This window comes from Dama dama, chromosome 30 (assembly GCF_033118175.1).
Source record: "Dama dama isolate Ldn47 chromosome 30, ASM3311817v1, whole genome shotgun sequence".
NCBI classification, from domain to species: domain Eukaryota; kingdom Metazoa; phylum Chordata; class Mammalia; order Artiodactyla; family Cervidae; genus Dama; species Dama dama.
Genome location: NC_083710.1, coordinates 4,916,287 through 4,932,940, shown reverse-complemented (window position 1 = coordinate 4,932,940; position 16,654 = coordinate 4,916,287). Strand labels below are relative to the sequence as shown.

The window sequence follows — 16,654 nt, the reverse complement described above, 5'->3', positions numbered from 1 at the left end:
TCTCTTGTTCATCTCCCCAGCAGTCCCAAGCCCCAGATAAATCTTCTCTCCTAGTCTCCAATGCCATATAGTAAACACGAGTCTTATTTACCCTTAAGTTCATGGAGCATTGTACACTGCTACATGCACACATGGATGCTCTCACCTCAAAACATTGGTAAACTGCAATTCTCTCTTGGACAGTGTCTTATACCTTTACAATGTACAACAGTGCATTCTCCATAGACCTATAAAAATTGGTTAATTAATGTCTGTTATTGATGGTGAAGTCACCAAAGAAGCATAACTGATAATGAAGTCATCAAAGCAGAGGCTTCCTCTCAAGGGATGACATATTTATACCTAGGAGGATTCATGACATTTAACTTAGTAAGAGCTTATAAAATTCTCAGCCACATAATCAACTTCATCTGATGTGGCTTGACTTTTGATTTACCATATTTTCAGGGCAGTCAGTATTACTTGTAAGTGTCTGAAACCTTGCTCAGACACAGATCATTACAGTAAAATTTACTAGAGCTTCTCTTTTTTATTCACCTCAGTAAAGGTAAATTACATATTTGCTGCCTTGATCTATAGATCAGTCTAAAAGCCAAGAGGTAAATAGAATTCTTATCTGAAGAGAAATTCACTCTTAATGGTAGGTCTTTGTCTTTATTATCTTCCCTTTCTGCTTTGCCTCTATTCTCCTTTTTCTCTTCCTTTTATTCTTCTACCCTATTTCATTTTCCCTCATGCTGAACCCTTACTAATTTTGCATATTGCTTTATTATTCTCTTCCAATTTTCAGAACTATAATCTGAAGAAACATTAAATCTGGTTAATTTTGTTCAAGTCAGGTTCTCTATGTAATCAGATAAGTTTAATATTGGAATGAGTGAGTGAGTGAGTGAAGTCGCTTAGTTGTGTCTGACTCTTTGCGACCCCATGGACTGTAGCCTATCAGGCTCCTCCATCCATGGGATTTTCCAAGCAAGAATACTGGACTGGATTGCCATTTCCTCCTCCATAATATTGGAATAGGACATGGTAAAAGAGAAGAGTGACAGAAAAAGAGAAGCGATGGAAACAGGGACAAAATACATCACGCTAATTTACCAAAAAAAAAAAAAAAAAAAAAAAAATCAGAAAGAACTGTAGAAAAAACTTTTAGTTAGTTGAGTAGATTGGTAAAAGGCTAAACTGAAGAGGTATGGACATTATTATACTGAATTATTTCCACTATGTATCTTAAGTCTAAAGCTGGGTTTCTGTTTTCAACCATCATACACATTTATATACCATTTGCTTCTTGCTTCTCTGTTGCCCTCACTGTCAGCTTCTTGAGGCAATGCTGTTTATGTAATCATCAGCAAGACTGAGTGTAAGCTAATATAATGTTCTCATACTTAACATATTAAGAAAAAATAGATCAATTTTTTTCACAAGCATATTCATCTCTTCACTTCATTATCATAAATGTAACTAAACTAGAATATAAAAATGACATAAGGTACTCTTTTATTTCATCAAATTTGTTCAACATATTTTCTTTTACCCAAAAGAAAAGTAACAGCTTTCGCTAGTTTATCTTACATTAATCATATCGAAAAAGTACTCCTTTAGCAATTAGTGATGTTTTGACATTGTTATCTTCATGTTTTCTGGTCCCTTTGCACAATTTTTTTTCTCAATATTTTCACCGGACTAGAAGCAGATCAGGAGGCAACAATGGAAAACCGTACATCAGTGACAGTGTTTATCTTAGTGGGATTGACAGAGGACCCCAAACTGAAGACTGTGCTATTTGTCTTCCTGCTTCTCACCTATTTGTTAAGCATCTCAGGCAACTTGACTATCATCACCCTCACTTTGCTTGATTCTCATCTCAAGACTCCTATGTATTTCTTTCTTCGAAATTTTCTTCTTAGAAATTTCCTATACAACAGTTTGCATTCCCAAACTGCTTGTTAGCATGGAAACTGGTGACAAAACCATTACCTATAACTGTTGTGCAGCTCAGTTGTTTTTTGCTTTCCTTCTTGGTGCACCCGAATTTTATCTCCTGGCTGCCGTGTCCTATGATCGTTATGTTGCCATCTGTAAGCCCTTGCATTATACAACCATCACGAGCAACAAAATCTGTATCCAGCTGGTCCTTAGCTCTTGGATGGCTGGTTTCCTCACCATTTTTTCAGGACTCATTTTAGGCTTAACCTCGGATTTCTGTAACTCCAATGTCATTGATCATTTCTGCTGTGGCAGTGCTCGTCTCCTGCTAATCCCCTGTACAGATACACATTTGTTTGAAACGCTGAGTTTCATCCTAGCCCTGATGACTCTACTGATCACTTTTGTATTAGTGATTCTATCATAGACATATATTGCCCTGACGATTTTATTTATTTATTTATTTTTCCTTTATTTTTATTAGTTGGAGGCTAATTACTTTACAGTAGTGCAGTGGTTCTTGCCATACACTGACATGAATCAGCCATGGATTTACATGTGTTCTCCATCCTGAGCCCCCCTCCCACCTCCCTCCCCATCCCATCCCCTTGGGTGATCCCAGTGCACTAACCCTGAGCACTTGTCTCATACATCCAACCTGGACTGGCGATCTGCTTCACATTTGATAATATACATGTTTCAATGCTTTTCTCTCAGATCATCCCATCCTCACCTTCTCCCATAGAGTCCAAAAGTCTGTTCGTGTACCCCAATGTTCATCACAGCACTGTTTATAATAACCAGGACATGGACTCAACTTAGATACCCATCAGCAGACAAATGGATAAGAAAGCTAGGGTACATATACACAATAGAATATTACTCAGCCATTAAAAAGAATATATTTCAATCAGTTCTAATGAGATGGATGAAACTGGAGCCCATTATACAGAGTGAAGTAAACCAGAAAGATAAACACCAATACAGTATACTAACGCATATATATGGAATTTATAAAGATGGTAACGATAACCCTATATACAAGACAGAAAAAGAGACACTGATGTATAGAACAGATTTTTGCCCTGACAATTTAAAAATTCCTTCTGCCAAACAGATAAAAAAGGCTTTTTCCACTTGTTCTTCTCACATGATTGTCGTCTCCCTCTCATATTGCAGCTGCATGTTTATGTAGGTGAAACCTTCAGCCAAACAGAGGATCTCTTTAGTGAAGGGAGTCGCAGTTCTCAATACTTCTGTTGCCCCGATTTTGAAACCCTTTATTTATACTCTACAGAACCAGCAGGTGAAGCAAGCATTTAAAAACTTGCTACAAAGACTTCTGTTTTTATTCAAGTAAAATCATAATGAGTTATATGAGGGAAATTAATAATTAAGGAAAATAGTAAAGGAGGAACTTGGATTTGTTCCCAGCTTCCCTATTGTATTATTTATTATTTGTCCTTTCACTTCTTTCTGAAGTGTCATGGTATTTACATTAGCTGTTTTACATCAATCATGTTTTCCATTTAAAAATATCAACACTTTCTTCTTCTGTTCCATTACAAGCAGCTCAAATTTGATCCCTTCCACTCTTCTTCTTTCACTTAAGTGTAACAAATATTTGAAAGGTTATTTCAATAAACTTTATGTATTTCTCATGGAGACTTAAAGTATTTCTATATATGTTCAGAAAATTTTGTTCTCATATTTGAGTTTCTGTAAAAGCTTAATACGTTCCAAACAATGATATGATATGGCTTCTCTGAGACTGTTTATTCCTGGCTTATGTCCTTTGCACATTTTATATTGTTTTTAAATAAAGATATTAAAAGGGGGACGTTGAGACTAAACTTTTTTTTGTTTGTTTTTAGAGAAAACAGTGTTATTTTTTGTCTTTAGAATTTAAAAAGAATCACTCACACTAGGCTAGTGTAGTAAAAAATCATGTTACATTTTATTCTATGTAGTTAGTAAGTATTGAGACATATATGTGTACTATATCTAGGTAACTTTGATTAAGAATAAAATGCAGCCTAGTAAGATCACATTTAGTACCTTATCAGCTATTCCCTATTCATTTTGAAACTATGTTCCTTAGATTCTACATAATAGCATAAGTATATAACTAAAAATAATAATGTAATGATAACCAGCTTATTTTGAGATATTATGTCTAATTGAAAGTATAACTATTGATTGCAAAGAGTAATGTTAATTATTAATTCATTTATACTATTGCATATATTTAGCATACACTGTTAGGAAAACAAAAGCAAAGTATAGCACATGAGTTTTTTTTTTTTTAAGAATCATGTAATCCAGTTGTAAATAAGGATAATCATAACACAAACCAGAAAATCAAATAGATTTATTTAATTGTTCTAAGGAATAAGCAACAGTTAGAACTGTACGTAGAACAACAGACTGGTTCCAAATTGGGAAAGGAGTATGTCAAGGCTGTGCATTGTCATCCTGCTTATTTAACTTATGTGAAGAATGTATTGTGAGAAATGCCAGGCTGGATGAAGCACATGCTGAAATCAAGATTGCTGAGAGAAATATCAACAGCCTCAGGTATGCAGATGACACCACACTTATGGCAGAAAGCAAAGAAGAACTAAAGAACCTCTTGATGAAAGTGAAAGAGGAGAGTGAAAAAGTTGGGTTAAAACTCAACATTCAGAAAGCTAAGACTATGACATCCGGTCCAATCACTTCATGGCAAATAGATGGAGAAACAGTGGAAACAGTGGCTGACTTTAGTTTTCTGAGCTCCAAAATCACTGCAGATGGTGATTGCAGCCATGAAATTAAAAGACACTTACTCCTTTGAAGGAAAGTTATGACCAACCTAGACAGCATATTAAAAAGCAGAGACATTACCTTGCCAACAAAGGTCCTTCTAGTCAAGGCTATGGTTTCCAGTGGTCAAGTATGGATGTGAGAATTGGACTATAAAGAAAGCTGAGCACCAAAGAATTGATGCTTTTGAACTGTGGTGTTGGAGAAGACTCTTGAGAGTCCCTTACTGCAAGGAGATCCAGCCATCCTAAAGAAGGACATCCTAGGAGTCCATCCTAAAGGAGATCATTCCTGGGTGTTCATTGGAAGGACTGATGCTGAAGCTGAAACTCCAGTACTCTGGCCACCTGATGCAAAGAGCTGACTCATTTGAAAAGACCCTGATGATGGGAAAGATTGAAGGCAGGAGGAGAAGGGGATGACAGAAGATGAGATGGTTGGATGGCATCACCGACTCAAGGGACATGGGTTTGGGTAGACACTGGCAGTTGGTGATGGATAGGGAGGCCTGGCAGTTCGTGGGGTCTCAAAGAGTCAGATACAACTGAGCGACTGAACTGAATTGAACTGAACTTAAAGCTAATATTCATTTATGTTCCTTTGTAATACTACCAATATATTTGTACATAGTCCATTTAATTTAATGAAAAAATTGTTGCGGAGATTAACCCTTAGTGTTGATGGTCAAACTAGGGTTGTTTATTTTTAAAAAATGATTGTTATTTTAATACAATTTTCATAGAAACTAGTTACTTAGTTTGTGTTTGAGAATTGGTAGCATTTACAAGTATTTAGATTGGAGATGAAAATCTATTATTTTACTAGACTATTTTAAAAATTAATAATAAAATGTTAATAGTTTTTTGGTGTTTCCATATGTAAAAAGACACCTTCCAGTAACTTGGGATACTTCTGAAACTTATTGAAAGCTGCTTGTAAATAACTATTAAATGAAGAAAACAATGCTAGTCAATATATTTTTTTTCAGATTATCATAAATGTAGATGTATAGTTACATAGCTATATCTTCTATCAAGGAAACCAAGATGACAGAATAAACTAATGTTTTTTTAAAGGATTTTTTAATTCTTAGTCACAAAGTGAGTGGAATTTGGGGAACTCAAGACAGTTTGTGTGTCATGACCAAAATTTGAAAATATTAAATAGAATAAAAAAGGTTTTCCCAGGTGCACATCATTTTCATGATTTTTTTTCTAGAAATGTTTGTGCATTTGACTATAATATCTTTTTCATTTCCTTTAAAAATTAACTATGGGTTTTTATTTGAATAAAATATGTTTGAAAAATTCTGTTTTATTACAGACCAGAAAAAATACAAAGCCAGGGAGAACAATATATACAGTATATAAGTGACAGGACAATTTTACAGGTTTCAGTACAACCAGTTAAGGAAGTATATCTTAAAAGATATGTGTCAGGAATATGATTTCAGGAATAACATTTTAAAAATTTATTATCACTTTACTTCATCATTATTTCATTTTGAGAAAATATATCTAATGATCCTGGAACACTATTTAACTTTTAGAAATTTTAAGAGCACAGAATGTGAAAAAACATGTAACATGTTTGGACAATCTTGTAAAAGTAAAACCTAAGGCTCTCTCGGTGTTCTTTTTAGTTTTGATTCTGTTATGTGTGAGTCAGGAAGAATTTGCTTAAAAAACACTATCCAAGTTAAACCAGTAACTTATCATGGAGCTATTCTGAAATGTTTCACATATATTTTTAAATGTCTGTCATTTACTACTTATACTGCACAGATGCTCTACAACTCAGGGTGTAGCACTTCTAAAATACAACTTCCCCATTCCTATTCTGCCCACTCCCAGAAAGATTAAAGTTATGTTATCTGTCTTCTCTGCCATTTTGCTTGGTCTGTATCATATTGCATCTCTTCATATCTAATAGACCTACAACCATTGGCATCTGAATTTGAATCTCCAGGTAGTTTAATAGTGCTTTTTTTTTAAAAAAAAAAAAAATCTGTTCTTGAACAAGTAACACAGTTTCTTCAATACAGGGTCAACTGAGCTTCTACATGGACTATTGAAATGCTTTACCTTGAAATGCGTTCAGCTTTTCTGATAGACAGCAAACATGATATTAAAATAAGACCTCTGTTTTGTTGAGAATTCAATAAAGGCATTGGTAGGGGTTTTATATATAATTCTAGAAACAACAATATGGTATAATAATTAGAATTTCACATACGAGCAAAATGATAGTTCAGTAAGTATAAGATAAGATCATTTTGAAGGGGACAGAGCTAAGAAATAGAATCATGCATGTCAATGTATGGTTAAAACCGCCACAATATTGTAAAGTAATTAGCCTCCAATTTAAATAAATAAATTAGTTTAAAAAATAAATAAAATAAAAGATGTTGATGATGGGAAAAAAATAGAATCATGAAAACAAATTTAGAAAAACTTTATTTTTCAATACTCCTTTTGACGGGTACTGAATTATGTAATGATTAGTAAGTGATTACTAGTAGTAATGATTAGAGGTAGTGATTAGTGAAAGTCACTCAGTCATATCCCACTCTTTGTGACCCCATGGGTCATACTCCATGGAATTCTCCAGGCCAGAATACTGGACTGACTGAGCCACCAGGGAAGCCCAGTGATTAGTAAGAGGAGAAGTATGATACATGGGGGTGGATCAAGAAAAGTGGGAAAATATTTTAGTATATGTGCTGCCGAAGCGTGCACAGAAAAGTGGGAAAATAATACTAAAATTATTTCCCACAGATGCTTTATCAGGACTATTCTGAGAATCCCATCTGCCAGTCAGAGAAAAAAGGCCTTTTGTAAAAATGAAATGTATTTCTTTAAGACATAGCACAATGTGAAAGATAGTTTTAATTTTCTTAATCAGTCCCTGAAAAGATCCTATGATATCACCTTGTACTTCAAATATAGAGTTTCAAAATGAGTGTGTAATTTCCTGTGTATTTTCAAGATGAACATTGATATTTCCTATGGTTTAAAGAATCTATATATTCTGTGTGATATTACGTGTGAAATTAAAATATCTCCTGCCATATCAACAAACAAGAAACGTCACAGCCATCAGCAATTTCTGGTCTCCAAATGTGAATGAGGGCTCCCAAAACTGAGATCCAGCAGTCTCATGCCCTCATGGTGATTGCTGTGTACCTGGGGGTGATGCAAGAAGTAGCCACATGCAACTCTTTAAGGTCAACAAGGGAACAGGATTTGGCCCCAGATAGCTGAGGTGTCTATGAAATGAATTAATTCAGTGAACCTAGAGGCTTGCATCTTCCCATATCTAGAATGTTAAATTCCTTAATTTGATACCTGATCTTTTGTGTTCAGATTGCCTGCTCTCTTTGTTGCAAACTTGTATATAGTCTGACTCACTCTCCTGTTTTCTTGAAGCAGTTTTCTCAAAGCTACTGAGATGCTGTTTCCTGGGCTCAGAGTCCTAAACATTCCCATCCAATAAAATAGTTCTCTTCTTTCAGGTTGTGACTGTATTTTTTAGTCAGCATACACTAAATTCAGTCCAAAGAGATATGCACTCTTGCATCAGACTTTTAATGTCAAGATATTTATTTTGTGAAATTCAATACACATTTTGAAGGTAAATGTTGATCATGATATCATGCATTTTGTATATAATTCAAATAGTCTCTATTATTTTGGAATAAAATTATTCAAATAATTCAGAATAAATTAAATAAAACTAAAACACTGCCACTTTCCTGAATTTAGTAATCATATTTATGACAGTTATTTTGATGTCTTTGTCAAGTGTTCAAAAACCTCCATTTGTTTAGGGTAGAATTTTTGAGGTTTATTTTATCTGATTGGGTTATTTTCTGTTTCTTCTTGTCACTTGTAACTTGGTGTTTTTACCTACACCAAGTGGCGGTCCAGTATTTTGGAGTTGGATTTGTTCAGGACTTCATCATCATCAAGTCCACCAAGAGACTTGGGGGCATCTCACATATTCTATGAGGATGATTTTGGGATGCTTCAGAGGGCCCCTGAGACATCCCAAAGAGCTATTAAACTACCTGGGTTCATTAGACATGTTAAGTTACATGAAAAGTATTGTTGAAGTGATGATAACTCTTCTCATCATACTATATGGTTGATTTACTAATATAGATATCCTAAAATTATGTGGGATTCGTATAGATCTGATATGCCCTGATAAAAATGTGGTCAATTAAAATTTTAGTTATCATATTAGTGTTAAAGGAAGGGAGGAATGTGGTGACCCAAGGACTATAAAGCAGATAAAACCAAGGAGGGTCTTGGAATGCAGGAACGGAAAAACCAGACACATATGGTCCTTCCCTCCCCCGTGTTGTAACTATTAATGGATTTCAGGTCCTCCTGAGCAGAGTAACCTGTTTGCCCTCCAACCCCACACAGGGAAGGTATTTGCCTTACTCTTCCCCACCCACTATACCTACCTCATCCAATCAGCAAATGACCCACAAGTTTTTTTTTTTTTTTTTTTAATTTATTTATTTATTCTTTTATTGAAGGGTAATTGCTTTACAGAATTTTGCTGTTTTCTGTCAAAGCTCAACATGAATCAGCCATAGGTGTACATATATCCCCTCCTTTTTGAACCTCCCTCCCATCTCCCTCCCAACCCCACCCCTGTTGATACAGAACCCCTGTTTGAGTTTCCTGAGCCATCCAGCAAATTCCCATTGACGATCTATTTTACATATGGTAATGTAAGTGTCCATGTTACACTTTCCATACATCTCACCCTCTCCTCCCCTCTCCCCATGTCCACAAGTCTATTGCTTTTCAGCCTTTGGGCTAAGATTAAGTGTAGTATTTGTTCTTATCAGAATCTCCCACGCTAATAAACTTTATTTCCCTCTCATTCTGCCTCATGTCTAGAAGTTCTTTTCCAACCTGTGCACGAACCACGAAGTATCTTCTATATTTTTGTTTGGAAAGTTCTTCGTAGGCTGATTAAAGTTTGGGTCATATCTAATTTGATCCTGTAGTGTCCCTAGTGCTCCTATAGTATCTAAAGATAGAAGAATCTCAATAAATATTTATTCAATGAATAACTGTGATTGAGTCAATAGATGAGATTTATTTAACTTTCTGTCCTTTCTAAAATTAGATTAAAAGGAATCTGAGTTGCAAATTGTTGTAAAAATTTCTAGATTTTATGCTTTCAGTAATTACAGGAACACAGACCATCAATCAGATGAAAACAGGACCTCTGATAGATCCTTCTCAACAATTATTACCATTATTATGGAAAAATAACTTGAAAAGTTTTTTAGAAGAGTTTGAACAGTTTAAAGTGTATTTAATCCAAAATCTCTCATAACTTTCATGGGATTCACTGAGTATGATATTTTATCTCATTCTTGTTTTTATTGTGTTCTATTTGATTTTTTAAATTTTTTTATATTTAATAGCCTAGAGAGACCCTTTATAGAGACATTTTATTACATAAGAAAGGAAAATGTAATGTTTACACATACGATTCATTCATCACAGTATTTTAGTCAGCAAGGGGAAAAAGGTCTATTCTTCAGAGAAATGGTGATTTAGGATATTCAAGAAATCTCTTCCACAATCTTGTACATTTAGATATCTTCACATAGATAGTAAGCAAAATAATCTATATGTTTGTGGCCAAGTTCTCATGCTTTTCTATCTGTTTGGATATTATCTGTCAAGTTTTTTGTTTCAGTAGTGGTATAAAGGTTGATAACATGTTTATAATCCTTAGTGTATTTTCTTTCCTTTTGGCTCTGTTGTCATATTTGATTTGCTAGAGTATTTCCCATGAACGTTGGCCATATGGTGGATAAAGCAACATTTGCCTCATGCAGGTTAAAATTCATATAGAAATCACATCCAGAAAGGGCCACAGTAACTCCATATCTTGCTTCCCTTCCCTGTTTTTGTTCCCATGGCTTCCATGTAAAATGCATCAAAGAAATTTATCTATAGAAATAAGGTAATTCCAAATGTGTTAAGATAGAGCATTTTTAGAAATGCTCGATATCTTATCTTAAAATTGATATAGTTACCAATTTTTAAGAATAGCCTCAGTCACCTGAAGTGATGCATTTGTACAAATAGAGGTAAGGCTGTAAAGTAAAAGCCAATGACAACTTTTTCTTAGCATTGATTTATATGTTCTTAGCTTAACTTTTCATTACATTGAGATTAATAATTTGGAGATGCCTTTCCTTTCTGTAAATACCAAGGGTTATGAAGAATGAGCACATTAATATTTTGTTTGTATTACTAATTATTTATTCATTGTTAGAAAATTACTCTTTGAGTTTGGCCCTCCTTATTGAATATATGTTTAATAAATAACACATGCTTCAGTTCAAGCAGAAAGAATTTAGAATACCAACTTGACCATTTACTAGCTGTATGATTTTGTTCAATATTTAGCCTCTCATTGTTAGCTTATTCAAGCACTACACAAAACTATTGTAATGATTCTGTTAGATAACTACATAAATCTTAGCATTGTCTTTCAAACGAGTTTCCACAAAAAATGGCTATTATTTTTTATATTGGGATCATCTTCCTTGAAGGTAATAATTGACTTTATTTTTTAGGAATAATAATAAAAATAGTATTTCCTCTGTGGGAATACATGCTTTAAAGTTTTATATAATTTAACTTTTCTTTTAATTAAATTAGCCCTCATAATAATTCCATGAAATATTATAGCCATGTTCATAGTGGAAAAGAAACCTGTAACTCAGAGAGTTGTATTTTTAATAATTTGTCTTGGAATGCAAATCCCTAATAGTCTCACACATTTTTAACTAAAATTAAGTCCTGATGCCATATTTTCATAAGAATTTATTTCCTTTTTAAGTTAAAAATTATCTTCAGACATAGATAATAGTTAAAACTGAGACAATTAGGAGAGAAAAAAAAGCAACATTTCTAGGAAAATATACAGATTTTGAGAGTGACTTAGGTCTTTACAGTTTTTCCTTCATTATTCCCATTCATACTTATTGGTGCTTTGATTTGATTTCCCTTTTCCATTAAGAAAAAAACAAGGACTTAAAAAAAAAAAAAAACAAAAAACAAAAAACTAGAGGACTAAGAGAAACAGGATTCTGAACTAATTTTAGGACTAGTCAAAGGCAGTCTTAAAGTAATCTGAAAATAATCTAAATTATATGTGTTCATCGAATTACTTACGATTTCCTTAGGAGTCTTAAAGTTAAGAAGAGAAAATTCAGTACACATAGAGAATGTGAGAAGCTAATTTGTTTCCAATTATATTGTGGAATTTAGAGAGCTCCCCACTCATGTCTCACAATTTATATAAAATAAGGAACACAATCTTTAATAGACATTTAAATATTGTCACTTTTTCAAATTGGTGAATTTGGGGAATGCTAGTGATCTTTTCTTAAAGAAGCCATGCTTACAATTTACTATGGAATAGCATATGTGTCCTGAAAATCACTTCCAGTTATCTTATTTAACACAATGGTCAACATTTGTTTATCATATAGATTAATTTTCACTTTCAATGAGCCACATGCCTGTTTTGACAATGAGATATCCAAGACACTGCTTCTAAGTCACTTCAGTCGTGTCTGACTCTTTGAGACCCTGTGGACTGCCAGGCTCATTTGTACTTGGGGATTCTCCAGGCAGGAATACTGGAGTGGATTGCCACACCCTCCTCCAGGGGATCTTTCCAACCCAGAGATGGAGCCCACATCTCTCATGTCTCCTGAATTGGCAGGCGTGTTCTTTACCACCAGCGCCACCTGGGAAGCCCTTATCCAAGACACTAGCATTCATTAAAAAGAAAGGGACAGAAAGGAATATGTAACTTGTTATCCTAAGATCCACGGGACTAAGGGGGAAAAATGTGAATGAGTTGTAAGGAAAAAAGTCTGAAATGATGTCTTAGAAATTTGGATATATTCTTCATTACTTTACCAAAAACATCCCAGGAATGGTTAACACCTCACATTCCAGAAATGGTTTACAGATCAGAATCATACATTCTAATAACATTTAGATGGGAGAAATTTTGAAGAAAAAATGTTTTCTAGAAGGTAATGTTTGTTTTCAGATATTCATACACTTTGGTTGAGAGGTTAGCTGACGAGCCAATGGGGCGAAGGTACCATCTGTGGGATTATGACTGAACACCTCTAAGTCAGAATCTGCCCATACAGAATGATGTGGCAGCATCGCAGGAGCCTTGATCGGCCTTGGATAGCTGGTCCCCCAACATCCCTGCTGGCAGGCCTCCACCGGGTCCGTAAGGGAGCGCCACCCTGTGCTTTGGGACCAGGTCAGGAGCAGAGAGCCCTTCTTCCTGGGACACTGGGTGCAGCCAGAAAGGTAGCCACCCCCTCACCCATCACAGCACCCCAATTTGTGCCTGGTGCTAAACCATTCGCAGATGACCTAATTCTTGTTTGGGATTTCCTATGTAGCAGAGCAGCTCCGTTGCTGCTATCTACTGAAAGCTTCAATAATTTGGCCAGTTGATGCCAACAGCTGACACATTGGAAAAGACTGTGATGCTGGGAAAGATTGAGGGCAGAAGGAGAAGAAGACGTCAGAGGCATGGAATCACCATAGCATGATGGCATAGATGGCATCTTCAATGCAATGGATATGAACTTGAGCAAAGTCTGGGAGCCTGGCGGGCTGCAGTCCATGGTGTCACAACAAGTCGGACACGACTTGGAGACTGAATAACACATTTTGGTTTCCTTAACTCTTAACACAGACCCAATCTACTAAAGGTCCACTCTGCCTCCTCTCTTGACTATCTAATATCTGAGAAGACTGCTGAAGCAAATCCATTGTCTGGATTCCTTTATTCCATTATCTGGGGCTTCCCAAGAGGGGTATGAGGTTGGGAGGTTAATGTGAGTCTGAGTGAAAACTTAGAAATCTGTCATGTTGTTAAAGATTTCATTCCAATCACTTTTATTTTGGAGACATATCCACTGGGTGACTTTTTCCTGAGACATGTAGGTTTTCTATATTACAGTAGAGAATAACAATACAAGGAACCAGGTGACACAAATTAGGATAGGATGATTTTATGGGGCTTGAAAAAAGATGAAGTCTTTCCCAACAGGAGGGAATCCTCTAAGAGTGAGGGGTGGGGCATTTAAAAAGTCAACAGGTAGCATCTATTTTACTGTATTTCCTAAGTTTTAGAAAGATCTAGGTTATAATCCCTGCTTTTTCAATTCAGGGTATGTGATTTAGATAAGATTTTTTAAATTATTTCTACTCTGATTCCAACCTGTAAAATAGGGATTTTATAAAAAAAATATCCTATGTGAAACACACATACTGGCATATGGTAAAAACTTACTTCAAAGTAAGTTATATATTTTTATTAACTTGTTTTTAAAGATCTCCTGAATTATGTTAGCATGGCATAGTGAATTTACTTTCAGAGACAAATCCCAGTGTTATACATTGATAATCCCCTTTTCTGTCTCGTCCCTTTGTGTTTTCTCCTGAATGTTACTTAAAAGAAGAAGAAAAATGAGAAACTACACAGAAATAACAGAATTTATCCTCCTGGGACTGTCAGACGACCCACAACTTCAGGTTGTGATCTTTATCTTTCTGCTCATCACCTACATGCTCAGCATCACTGGGAATCTGACCATTATCATCCTGACCCTGCTGGGTATCCACCTCCAGACCTCCATGTATTTCTTCCTCAGGAGTTTCTCCATATTGGAAGTTTCATTCACAACTGTCACTATTCCCAAGTTCTTGGACACCGTTTTTATGGGAGATAAAAAAAAAATCTCTTTTAATGATTGTATGGCTCAGTTTTTTTTTCTTTTTTTTCTTTTTTTCATTTTCTTGGGAATCACTGAGTTTTACCTTCTGGCTGCCATGTCCTATGACCGCTACATTGCCATCTGCAAACTGCTGCATTACATGACCATCATGAATCATACAGTCTGCATACTGCTTGTCTTGGCCTCTTGGCTGACTTCATTCTTAATTATATTCCCATTATTCATGTTCTTCATACAGCTTGATTACTGTATGTCCAATGTTATCAACCGTTTTACTTGTGATTATTTCCCTTTATTATACCTTTCTTGTTCAGACACCAAATTCCTAGAGATACTGGGGTTTTCCTGTGCTGTGTTTATTCTATTGTTCACTTTAGCGTTAATAATTCTGTCCTACACACATGTCATCAGAACAATTTTGAGGATCCCTTCTACCACCTAGAGGACAAAGGCCTTTTCCACATGTTCTTCCCACATGATTGTTATCTCCATCTCTTATGGCAGCTGCATTTTCATGTATGTGATTCCATCTGCAAAAGATAGGGTCTCTTTGAGCAAGGGAGTAGCTGTGCTAAATACCTCAGTAGCACCCATGCTGAACCCGTTTATCTACACTCTTAGGAATCAGCAAGTCAAGAGAGCCTTCGTGGACATGGCAAGGAAGACTATGTTTTTCTCAAGGAAATGAAAATATAAAAGTTCTGTTTCATGAATTAGAGGCATATGAATGAAGAGCAATTCAATTAAAATCCAGGTTTTTCAAAATTTATTAATATCCACACAGCCTCCCTAGATTCATTTTCAGCATTTATACTTTTATTGTCAGCAGTTTATCAAGGATATTTGCATATGTGTATTTTATTTTTGCCATTTAAATTTGAACTCTTCATATATGTACATATATATACACATACACATTTCTTCCATTCAGATTGTAAACCTTCTCTCATGCACTTTTCTTCTGGTGAAATTTCAAAATGCAAGAGAGAAGAGCATTTTTTGATTTCACCAGAATTACTCTTTTCAGTAATTGAGTAAATATTGTACCATGTTTAACCTTATTTTTTATTACCACACAAGGACAATAAACATAATCTGACAGAATTATTAGAATATTGCATATAGATTAGAATATTGAATTAGAATATTGCATATACTCTCCTTTTCATATTGTGGCTAATTTAGTAACTACATGAAAAACAGTGCAACTTAAAAGAATAATGTAATTACATTTTCTTGAGGAATTAAAAAACTTTTCTCATTACTGAATTTTACATTTCCTGTGCTGTTTAATTTGCCAACTCAAAGGCTATCATAATGAAGAAAACTATGAAAGCTATTAGGGAAAACTATGAAATAGCCTCCACTTCTTGGGGAACTCCAAAATTAACATATGTATCATAACAATTCTTTTAAAATGCCTGAAGAAATTATCAATTAAAAAAATACACAATGTGAGAGTTGCAAGTTCAATTTTATTTGGGGCAATATGAGGATTGCAAACTGGGAGACAGACCTCAGATATCTGTGAGAAACAGATCTAAAGAGGTATAGGGGAAGGACAGTATATATATATATATATATATATATATATATAATATATATATATATATTATATATATATATATAATTTGGTAAAAGGGGAGTACATGTATTCAAGCACATTTTTTTTTTTTTTGTAGAAAGTTTCTGCTCATCTCATGAAACTTCTGCTAGTTATGAGAAACAATTGTCACCATGAAGAATTTTAGTGCTTTTCCTGATATGAGTAGATACAAGAATTTGGCTCATAAAATCATCTCCTGAGACTATTTAACTATCTGAAGACCTGTCCTGCCAGTTTTCCCAGAGCACACAGTGCCTCACTCCTGCTCTGCACACTGAACTCCTTCAGGCACGTTGAACATCAACAGCTTCACAGCACATGGTTTAATCCTTGTAGAGGTAGATGGCAAGCACTCATGGCAAGTGCCAATTTGTAGTTGACAAAATAAATATTACTGGATACCAAATATGACTGCATTTACTGTGGTCAGTTGTATATTTAAATAAAAGCTTGATGTTAAGCTGATCTTTTGATAATCAGTAGCT

At 34.9% G+C, this 16,654-nt stretch overlaps 2 pseudogenes; both read left to right on the top strand.

The window, feature by feature from the left end:
* Positions 1-1,710: 1,710 nt before the first annotated feature.
* LOC133049300 (olfactory receptor 6C76-like) lies at positions 1,711-3,289 on the top strand (annotated as a pseudogene).
* An 11,005-nt stretch (positions 3,290-14,294) lies between these two features.
* On the top strand, positions 14,295-15,251 carry LOC133049223 (olfactory receptor 6C1-like; annotated as a pseudogene).
* Positions 15,252-16,654: the final 1,403 nt, after the last annotated feature.